Source organism: Misgurnus anguillicaudatus, chromosome 11 (genome assembly GCF_027580225.2).
Source record: "Misgurnus anguillicaudatus chromosome 11, ASM2758022v2, whole genome shotgun sequence".
NCBI lineage: Eukaryota > Metazoa > Chordata > Actinopteri > Cypriniformes > Cobitidae > Misgurnus > Misgurnus anguillicaudatus.
This window is the reverse complement of record NC_073347.2, coordinates 2,785,746-2,797,568: the sequence shown is the minus strand read 5'-3', so window position 1 is coordinate 2,797,568 and position 11,823 is coordinate 2,785,746. Positions and strand designations below refer to the sequence as shown.

At 39.1% G+C, this 11,823-nt stretch overlaps 1 long non-coding RNA gene across 1 annotated transcript; it reads left to right on the top strand.

Moving 5' to 3' along the window:
• The first annotated feature begins 1,087 nt into the window (after positions 1–1,087).
• On the top strand, positions 1,088–7,728 carry LOC141368755 (uncharacterized). Its single transcript, XR_012371995.1, has 3 exons — positions 1,088–1,283; positions 7,221–7,325; positions 7,608–7,728. It is a non-coding gene; the product is annotated as an uncharacterized lncRNA (long non-coding RNA).
• The last annotated feature ends 4,095 nt before the right edge of the window (positions 7,729–11,823 follow it).

The window sequence follows — 11,823 nt, the reverse complement described above, 5'->3', positions numbered from 1 at the left end:
GGCTTCAATTCATTACTATGGTGGGAGGCGACGTCCATCTTTTTTTACAGTCTATGGGTAACTCACGGTTGCGCGCGATGTTCAACCATCTGTCGTCAGAGCAAGGCTCTGTGCTTTAGCCAATTCGTACACAATACTGTTGCATGTCTTTTCGTAGAGGTTGGGAATTATCTCAGTGCTGAAATAAGTGCGAGACGGTAGTTTGTAACACGGATCGAGTGTTTTTATTAGATGACAAAAGCCTGCATCTCCGATCGCCGAAAACGGCTGTAAATCTTTGGCAATGAACACCCCCACTGCCTTTGTTAGTTTTATGTGCCTCTCGGAATCAGTTGGGTATTTAATGTTATTCTGGAACGATTCAGCGAGGGACTGTTGTTTTTTGCAGGACTTTACCTGCTCTGCTATCCTGCCTTCAGACAGTGATATTGTTTGGTGATGGCGCCTCAGATGCGAAGTCATGTTGGAAGTGTTTCCGTGCGAGTAGGCTATACGTATAAAACAATGCTTGCAGACAGTCATTTTTTTGTTTACTGTTTTTTCTTCCTCGGCATTATACTCAACTGCAAATCCGAAATGTCTCCACACCACGGATTTGAAAGACGCCGGCGCTTCCTCGAACAGTAGCCTGACTTCACCGCCGCTCGCCATGTTAAAGTGTTCAATGATGTTCACGCCCCCTAACTAGAGCATAGTGTGAGTGACTCGCGGGGAGGGGTTTCCTCATCTCAGCTCATAGACTTACAAGCACACACAAACAGTCAATTCGGAGAGAAATAAAATGCACATAAATCATTTAAACGTAAAAACCGAAAAAACCGCAATTCACAAGCGTGTATTGAACCGTGGATGTCGTACCGTACGGTTCAATATTATATTGAGAATTGTGGCATCCCTATTGGCCAGTGGTATTCCAGTACTGATTTTGCTTTCAGTGTTTTTATGAAAGTTTAAATTGAAACTGAGGTGATTTATTTATGTGTCCTTAGATTACAGTATTGTTTACAGTGTTATGCAATTGATAACCTGACATGATTTAGCCTATTTCCATAAGTGGCCCACTACTTACCAGTATACTCATTTTCTGTGAAGTATTGAAGTTGTGTCCTGATTCTGAATGTGAAAATGACATGTATTGTCTTAATGTTTAGATTGACTGCTTACCAGTTGACATTTCAGTGAAAGACTGTTCCTGTGTTGCTGGAAGAGCACCCGACTGAGAGCTCACCCTTCCAACTGATGGAAAATAAATGTCCCATCTGGGGTCGTGGCTGTAAGCAGAGGTAAGAGTTTCACAGGTGACTGGGACTTTAACTTTTTCTCAGCAGGTGACTGGAACTTTTCCCTCTCGCTCCTTAGATTCTTTACGGTAATTTCCTCACGATTCCTCTGAACTCGGAGTGGCTTCGGTCAACACAAGTACAGTGCAAGCCTTAGGTGTACACACACACAATGAAGACAAAGACTCACCCACGACACTCCACACACTTTAAGTGAACTAAGGACTTAGCCAAATTCGGCCCGGGTTCGTCGTGTGGCTGGTTAGACGGTGTTCTCACCCACGCTTCTCTCCACGGTCGGGCCGCAACTGTTCATTGAACTCACAACACACGTTAGATATTATACCCTCTTCCACTCCGCACAGTACAATGTGCAGCGTTTCTCACGTGCCCTGTCGATGCTTCACAGCGTTGGCTCTCTATATAGACTCCCAGTATTACTCCCCGGCTCACCCACGCTTCTCTCCACAGTGGGGCCGCAACTCTGAGTGCTAGACTCACAACACACAACACGGCAGAGAAAAAGCACTTTTTCCATGGCGCTCCTTTAATTTCCAGCCACAACTCCTTCTTCTTCGCCTCTTTCGGCTACTGCACTCCTCCACTCGCTCTAAGCGATCCCTTGATCAACGACGCCTTTAGGCTAGTGATGGGACATCTGAAGCGAGGCTCCGGAGCTTGTGTCGAGCAAAAAGGGGCGTTCCAGATGAAGCCCCGATTCGAGGCTTGTATCGTTTCCGTGAAAATCACGTGACGATGACAAACGAGGCCTCGTTTTCTGTTGAATACGTCATTGCTTCATTCTGAGTTTCGCTTACGGTTCGAAACTCGCGCCTCTTGTAGGTTTTGCAGTACGTTTGCATTGATGTTAAAGTGTTGGTTGTAGCGAGTAGTGGCGAGGTTGTAGTGAGTTTCTAGTATAGTTATCATTATATATCATAGCCTGTATTATATATTATATTACACTTAGTTTATTAGATTATTAGAGTAAATTATACATAGCCTAGTTCAGTAGATCATTAGAGTAAATTAGCATATGTCTAGTTCTAATAATACGTAATTATATTATATAGCCTATATTTATTATTATATATTATTGCTGCTGTTATTATTATTATAAGACTAGACTGTATTAGGGATAACCTAGAAGGACTGAGGATCCATTGGGATATTGGAACAAACAGAAGGTCCAATATCCCAATTTATATAAGCTGGCACTGATCTTATTATGTTGTCCAGCATCATCAGTGCCCTGTGATAGGGTGTTTTCTAAAAACAGAAACCGCCTCAATCCAAATACTGTTAAAAAACTTTTGTTTCTAAATAAAAACCAGTAAACCCTTTTCCATGTTGCAGTTTGCTGTTCCACACTTCCAGTCCCATAAGCATTGCACTATTGCAGCCCCAGTTCAATAAGCAATGCACTCACGATAATTTGAAGAGTTTCCTTGCAAAACGAGATAACCACCGTTTTTTAATTGTTCAGAAATCTTGTTTTTTGGTTGTGCATTCCAATTAATTTCAATGCAACTGCAGTTGGTTTGTTTTGATTTAAACCTTCATAACTTAAAAAATACAGCTAAGTAGCACCATAAAACAAAATAATAACATGATAACATAATAATAAACATGTTTTGACAAAAATGTAAAAAAATGGATTTATCTCGTTTTGCAACGAAACTCTTCATTTCTTTATTTTGTGCATTCACTGTTATCACTAACTCAAGAACTACTGTATAGTTGAACACAAAGTTGTGTATGTGTGAGTTGTGTGTACATAGGTTAACACAAGCAGAGTAAAATACTTTCTTTAATATACTTTATTCAAAAGCCCACACCATGACAATTTGGTTGCTCAAAATGAATAGATTTGTGTGCGTGTGCGATACATTGCTTTGCACAGCAGGTGTCACTGGAGAGCACAGTGTTTCATGAGGCTTCGGGTAAATGAAGCTTTTGGCGAACCAATGGGCTGGAAAGCCTCATTGGTTCAGGAAGCCTCGTTTGGCCATCACTACTTTAGGCTCTTCAAAGGAAGTGTGAGTTGTTGTCCGCCCTTGGCGGAAAGGCGCTCGCCCCGAAATCAACCGCCCTAAGCGGAACTGCATCTGCCCAAAGTCAACCGCTCTCTTGTGTTTCTCCAGCTCTATTTATATGTCTCATCTTCACACCTCTTCCAATAACGAGTTGTCACATAAATCTTCCACACCTGTTGCTCGTAGAGCCATGATTTGGGTTGTCAAAGAGACCAGGAAGTACTGTTGTTCGAAAAATGAGGTCTGGGCGGAAACCATCTTCGGGCGGAACCAATCTTCGCCGCTTTTGGTTCCGCCCTATAATAGTCACCCTGTGACATCTGCACTACATTTTTCCTCTTTAATAAATAGATTACTTTAATGTGCTCCTATGTGTGGCTTCCTCTTAATGCTATCGGGGCTGCGTTCAGCCCCGACAAAACTTTGCAAAACGTTTATTAAACAGAAACGGTGATGCGTTGAACGCCCTGTTGTGATGACGTAAGCATTGCAACTACGGTAGCTGAGAGGCCATTCTTTGTGTTCTTTTTTAAATGTTTCTGAGGACTGATGAAATCGTTATAAATGTGTGTTTAATACTGTAAAAGACCCTCAATGTTACAGTCACTGACCTTGCCGTCCAGAATGAAAGACAACATTCCAACATGAACCCATTGAGCGAGCTGTCTCTTTACTACCGCGTGGTTTTATACATCTTGCCGCTGATTGGGCCGACATTTCTGACACACCCACCAAACAAGAGAAAACGCTTCTAAAACCTGTTGCATTCCGTTGCACACCGTTTCCAGGAAACATGTCGTTCAACCCGGAAACCGTAGCAAAACGTTGTGCACCGGTGTGAGATTGAACGTGCCCCAGGTCAAGTGTATAAAGCAATGCTAAACTTTCCTTAGTTGTAACGTGTAACTGTCCATCTCATAAGTTTTGGAGAATGAAGTTTAAAGGGTTCATATAATCTTTTTAATAATGTAAATGATGTAAACTAAATATTGTTTCATTAATCAATTCTGGTAAGTAAATATCTAACAAAATTACAGAACATTATTTATAAAGTACCGTATTTTCCGGACTATAAGTCGCACTTTTTTTCATAGTTTGGTTGGTCCTGCAACTTATAGTCAGGTGCGACTTATATGTCAATATTAATTCATACTGACTAACATGAACCAAAGGAAAACATTACTGTCTACAGCCATGAGAGGGCGCTATATGTTGCTCCTGTAGCCTACCCTGAAAAAAACTTAAAGACAACGGAGAAAGACTTAACAAACCAAATGTCCCCCAAAAGAATAATAATTTTCTAAATAAATGCGACTTATAGTCCAGTGCAACTTACATGCCGGAAAATACGGTATTTACAAGACACTATAATAGAAACATTCATTATAAAGTGTTTACATGAAAACATTTTAGAAATACATTTATTAGAAGGTTTTTTTAAGTGTAAAAGAGTCAAGTCCGGTGTAGGAGAACTGGTTAAGCTTCTTTTATTAATCTCCTCAACCCCTTAGTAGTCACTACGAAAGATGCCTGCTACACACACATACAGGTAGGGTTGAAGCTGTCCCTACGGATCTTGACTTACCGCAGTATCAGGACTGAAAACATATCTCCGCGTTATTATAACGTGACGACTGGGAACACAACAATCTAATGCTGACTTCTTTACCCGTTGGAAGGCTAGTCGCCTTTCTCTTAACCATGGGTCACCAAACTAAGGCCCGCGGGCCGACTCAGGCCTGCCACCCCCCCTTTGACCGGCCCCCCAGCCCCTCTGCCCCCCACCAATTGAACGGCCCTATGAGGCAATTTTATTTTTGTTATTGTTTTTTTGGAAAGGTATAACACGTCACATCTCGTATTTTGTTGATTTTTTTAAGTAAAAAAATTATATTTCTATATTTGCCAAATTTTCATCACCCGACATGCTCAAGTTTTCAAAGAACGGTGGACCAACAGTTATTTTTTTGTTCAGTGTAAGGACCGTGCAGTTTGTATCATATGTAAAGAAAGTGTGGCAGTTTTCAAAGAATATAATCTGTGTCGTCATCACGAAACCCGCCACAAAGTGTATGCTAGCTAGCGAGGGCAAGCAAGAGAAGACAGGATTCAGAGGATGAAAGTCAGACTGGCAGCACAACAGAATGTTTTTCTTCGCCAAACTCAGGTAAACCAGGCTGCTGTCTGAGCTAGCTATAAAGTATAGCTCACCTACTAGCTACCCATGAAAAGCCGTTTACTAATGGGGACTTTGGCTGTGCCAGGCTAGTAATATAGCTAAAATATAGCTGACCCGGCCCCCATCACAGTCAGGAACGATAATGTGGCCACCAGAGAAAAAAGTTTGGTGACACCTGCTCTAAACATATCTCTTTGTCGCTGTTTGTTGAACTCGGTCGCTCTCTGTCTACCGCTCTCGCTGTCAGATCACCAAACCGGAAGTTTTCACCGGAAATACTGGGCCTCACAGTCAAGTTGGAAACGTCAGCGGTCGCCATATTGTGCACAGAGCCAATTAGAGAACATATCATTTACATAAAATTCTATCTCTATGATAAATGTTGCTGATTTTACTTAAAATATGCATTCTAGCGAATACAAGAAAATAATTAATTCAAACCGCCAGGTGCTGTTCGAAAAATTACCGCTTGAGGGCGCTTTGGGGGCGCTTATGTGCGTTGGTTGTTTTTATTCAAACATCCCCGGAAGTACTGTTTTATAAGTATCAGATTTTGCAGATAATTTGTTTAATCAAAGCGTACTCACATTGTTGTAGCACGGGCTGTTATATATTGTAATCGACAAGATATATTAACTTTTATGTTTTTAAGTAGTAGCGAAAGGATGTTCCAATTGGTCGATGTACTGTTTGTCCCGCCTCTCCTCCATTGTGATTGGACTGCTGGATAAAAGCGACTTTACCGAGTGCCACGTTTTAATAAACACGTATTATTAACAAAATAGCAATTGTTTTACAAAGCATCTTAAAAAGTAACGTTTTGAAATGTATAAGAACCTAAATTAATATGCATATTTGTTGTGGAATATCATTTATTTGATAAAAATCCTTTTAGCCAATGAAGGGCCTGCTCCACTGCAAGCTCCGCCTATGCCTGCATTGAGCTGCAAGTATTAGAAAGTCGTCATTTTTTTACCTCTATGATAAATGTTGCTGATTTTACTTAAAAAGATGAATCTAGCGAATACAAGAAAAAGTTAATATTTAAAAAATAATGTATTACATTTGAGTGATGACTATAATGATGGTCTCGATCTTGTATTGAGGATCTTTGCACATCTCTCTGTATTGTACATTTAAATCTTATTAAATAAAATACAGTGTTTTATATCAGGGTCAAGTTTGGTTTTGCATTTACGGTATACAGTATAAAAGACCCTGTTATCTGTTAATCATGTGTAACCCGTGCTGGCAAAATGAGTCAAAATGAACAATTATTTTTATTAAAAAAAAAAGATCCAAGAATAAAAATGTTCTGCTTGTATGTTTATCTTCCAGTAGCAGGTGATTTGTAGGGATATTTAAGGTATATATGACGCAATGCAATACATAATATGAATAGTCTGTAATAGATAACTGTATACTGTAGGCTATATTGTTCGATAAGAGGGGAAACTCCAGCTAAAATAAAAAACAATAATAGATACAGATGCTCATTTACTGAAATAATGTCATCTGTACATTTTAAGCATTAGGGTTTTTGTTTAGTTTTTCCTAAAAACGGCGGGTTTTTAAATAAATTTAACAACAACAAATTTTACCTGCCTTAAAATGTTTAACACATGTGGTTTTGCATAATTTCTAATTAACATAAGTGCTGTTATATCATCATATAGATATTTAAATATCACTAAAATCATGAAGTCATTTGTTTTCTATCTTCAGGTCATAATGGAGTCAATCTGTCTGATAGGGCTAAACTTTTCCTGCTGGTTTTGTCCATCTCGGTTTCATTTCTTCTTGGAAGTCTGAGCGCTCTTATGATGAATTGTAAGTACTGTTACTCTTGAACAACATCCTGAATTACATCATAACAAACAGACGTGTGTAGTCTGTGTACATACATCAAAAGGGGTTTGAGCACCTCGAGAGGAAGTGTATTTTATTTTACATGTACTATTAACACTGATATGCATGTAAATGATGTAGAAGTGATGTGTTTAATAAAAATAGAGAGAATGAACTTTCATTTGATATTTTCTCCAAGTTATTTTGCACATTTCTGTGTGTGGGTTTTAAGATTCAAATCTTTTAATTTCCTCTTATTTTTAGTGTCTTCATCAGATCCTGACAGAGAACTGATGGAAAACTACAGCAGAATTCAAGAGCGTCTCTCTCCTTATCATGGTAGGATTTTACTTTTAGACGACTACAATGTTCCTACATGATGCGTACAGTATCAGCTTGTGATCATAACTGTATTTAATATCTTAAAACACTTAAAACTTAAAATTTTCAACTCCTGTCCCTTGTTGGGCTCTAAACACAATACAATTTACATACTAAACTACTTCAATTTTAAACAAATAACATGATAGTGACAGTTCATGTCTCTAAACATACACAATAAAATTTACCCATAAAATTTACCCGTAAGGTTTACATACACACGTATACACTGTCAGAAAAAAGGGTACGGTTGGGGTCCATTTGTGCCACTTAAGGTACAAATGGCGAAGTTGTACCCTCAGTGGGTCATAGTTGCACCTTAGGGTACTAAAATGTACAATTTAGGAATAAAAAAGGTACAAAAAGGTTTCCAACAGTCAGAGGGTCCATGTTTGGACCATTTAATCTCCAAACAAAGGTAGGGGAGACCGGGGTTGGTTGTCACAATTTTTACTCATGCATGAATTGCTCATCTTCAAAAAGTCTTTCAGCAGTAATTCCTACATGAAATGAAACTTTGGAGTCTTGGCTTTAAATGTGTATACTTTTAGATGATAATGTTTCAGAGGAAGCTAAAAGACTAAGAGATCAGAATAAGAATCAGCACCCAGATGTGATGACAAAAAGGAATGCCTCTGGAGATACTTTAGATGTAGATTTTTCTTTATATGAATTAAAACGGGCTCTAGGGGGAGTTAAACATACATCTCCTGGTAAAGACTATGTGTGTTATATAATGATCGAGCATCTGACCGATAGATCCTTGAAAGTTATATTACGTCTGTTCAATAGGATTTGGAATGAGGGAAAGCTTCCATCCTCATGGAAACATGGAATAATAATTCCAATAGGCAAACCGGGTAAAGATAAATCAAACCCGACTGGATATAGACCAATTGCTTTGACTTCCAATATGTGTAAACTGATGGAAAAAATGATTATTTACAGGCTAAACTATGTTTTGGAAAATAATGGGTTTATGTCACCATATCAAAGTGGATTTCGGGCAGGGCGGAATACAATGGACGCTGTGTTAAGCCTGGAAGCTGATATAAGGAAAGCTCAAGTAAATAAAGAAGTTCTGGTTGGGGTTCTGTTTGACATTGAGAAGGCATATGATATGCTTTGGAAGGAGGGGCTACTAATAAAACTTAAATGCATGGAAATTGGAGGGAAGATGTATAACTGGATTATGGACTTTCTCTTTGAAAGAACAATTCAAGTCAGGGTAGGAGTAGAGTATTCTAAGACGTATAAGATTGATAATGGGACACCTCAAGGAAGTGTATGTAGTCCAGTGTTATTTAATATAATGATAAGTGATGTTTTTAATCATATTAAAGGTGATATAGGACGGGCATTATTTGCAGATGATGGGGCAATTTGGAAAAGAGGACGTAACATTAATTGTGTGTCAAAAAAGTTACAAGAGTCAGTGGAAGCTGTTGAAGCATGGGCAAATAATTGGGGTTTCAGGTTGTCAGTACCTAAAACACAAGTTATTTGCTTTACAAAATAGAAACAAATACCAGTTGTTAAATTGAAATTATATAAACAAGACCTGGAGCAAGTTTCAGTTATTAAATACCTTGGAGTATGGATGGATCAAAGACTGACTTTTGCAACTCATGCAAAAAAGTTAATAGAGAAATGTAAAATAGGAGTTAATATATTACAATGTTTATCAGGAGTTGAATGGGGAGCTTGCAGAATATCATTGAAACGAATATACTGTACATTAATTAGGTCAAGTCTGGATTATGGAAGTATTATCTATGGATTTACATCTGAAACACTACTTAAAAAGATTGAAACAATACAGAGTCAAGCTCTAAGAATTAGTTGTGGTGCCTTCAAATCATCTCCCATTGCAGCCTTGCAGGTAGAACTTGGAGAAGCTCCTCTTTCCTTGAGAAGGTATAAGCTCAGAATGAATTACTGGATTAATATAAAAGGGCATAAAGAAAATCATCCAGTAAAAGGAGTAATGAAAGAATGCTGGGAACATGGGAATAAGAATATTAAAAGCTTTGGATGGACTGCTAATGGGGAAGCAATGGAAGGTGGTATTGATGGATATGAAGTTAGCCCAACAGTGACTTTATCCAATATTCCACCATGGATATATTTCCAATGCCAAGAGTTGATTTTCAAATTCATAAGCAAATTAACAAGGACAAAGATACTCCCAAGAACAGGATTGCACAGCAGTATTTAGATCAAAGCTATACATCGTGGTTGCATATATATACACGGATGGTTCTAAAGATCCTGCCACTGGAAGAACTGCCTCTGCAGTGCATATCCCTACATTTCAATGTAATAACTGATCATGTATCTGTGTATACAGCAGAACTAATTGCCATTCTGGTAGCACTTCATTGGGTGGAGGATGTAAAACCAAGGTTAGCAATCATTTGTTCTGATTCATATGCAGCACTTTCAAGCCTTGCAAGTGGTCTAAAATCAACTAGGCAATATATTATTTATGATATTCTTGCAAGCTTACTGAGAAATAGTAGTTCAAGTCTTATTATGATTCTGTGGGTCCCTGCTCACGTAAGAGTGGAGGCTAATGAAGTGGCTGACAAACTAGCTAAGCAAGCTCTAAATCATGAGGAAGTTGACATACAAGTGGCTCTTAGTAAAAAAGAGGTCCAGGCTCAAGTGAAAGAAGATACTCGTAATAAATGGCAGGAAGCATGGAATACTGATATCAAGGGCAGACATCTTTATAGTATTCAACAACTTGTAGGAAATGGAAGAGGTGTATTTAAAGCAACACTAAAGAACTCTGGCTCTTTGCTCCCCCTACAGGTTAGAAGCGTAATTGTTCATTACCACTGTCGTAAATACTGCAGCATAGCTGGATCTGATTGGATTGTTGGTCTGCCGTAAAGCAAGTTTTTGTAGTTTTCACTCGAACTACAGGACCGCTACCCGACGGTTGGAAACTTCTTTAGTGCGGTTTTGGCCGATAGAGGGCTGCAAAGCGAATGTGAAAGTGCCATTCACCCTGTTTTGTGTGGATGAACCACTGAAACTTTTTTGGAAACGTTATTTTAAGGTAAAAAAACTCTTTGGTGTTGCTTTAAAAACAGAAAAGAAGATATTATTATTTCACGTCTTCGAATAGGACATTCTGGACTAAATAATTCCATTTTTAAAATAGGAAAGCACGCAACTGGTAAATGCAGACATTGTGATCAAACAGAGACAATAGAGCATATATTATTTATTTGTCAACAGTATGAAAATGAAAGAATATTAATGTTTCAGGAAATGGAAAAATTGGACATAATAACTTGTAATTTACAAAGCTTTTTGGAATGTAGTTCAGAGCAATGGAAGAGATATAGAGTCATTATTAAATTTATTAAAGAAATAGGGTTATATGGGATAATTTAATGTTTTTTTTTTTTTTGCTTAAGCATTTCCTTGTATATCGGTGCTCCACACTCCAGTTTAGTAGGTGGCGGTAGTGCACCATAAGCTGGTTTGCCAACCGCCATAAAATTGCAGCAGAAGAAGAAGAAGAAGACCGTGGTCTGACATTTTTGGCTTCAATTCATTACAATGGTTGGAGGCGACGTCGCGTCGTCCATCTTTTTTTACAGTCTATGGTGTCATAACACAGGGTTTACAAGGAAACTCTGCGACAGCTCTCAGACGTCTCCACCACAGTAGGTGGCGTTATGCACCTATGAAGTTGGTTCGCAATCTGCCATAAAATCAAAGAAGAAGAAGAAGTAGTTGTCCAGTGCATAAGCTGTGTCCCAATTCAGGGGCTGCGACCTTCTAAGCATGCGACCTTAAATATGAGCACTCTGTCTTTCAAGGTGGCAGCCTCAGAAATCCGCGAAGAGAACTGAAATGAGACGGTCTAACCCTCAATTTCCACCGACTGCGGAGCGGCTGCGGATCCGCTGCGGAACGGCGGCGGAGTCAATCGGTTTCCATTAAAGTCAATGTGTGTATTTCCACTGACTGCGTTCCGAATCCGTCACAGCTCCGGCCATCCGCAGCCCTCCGGCACAAATACGCAGAGCTTCTATTTTTGACGGATGCCGGACAGCTCCGCAGGGCGGAGCCATGACTT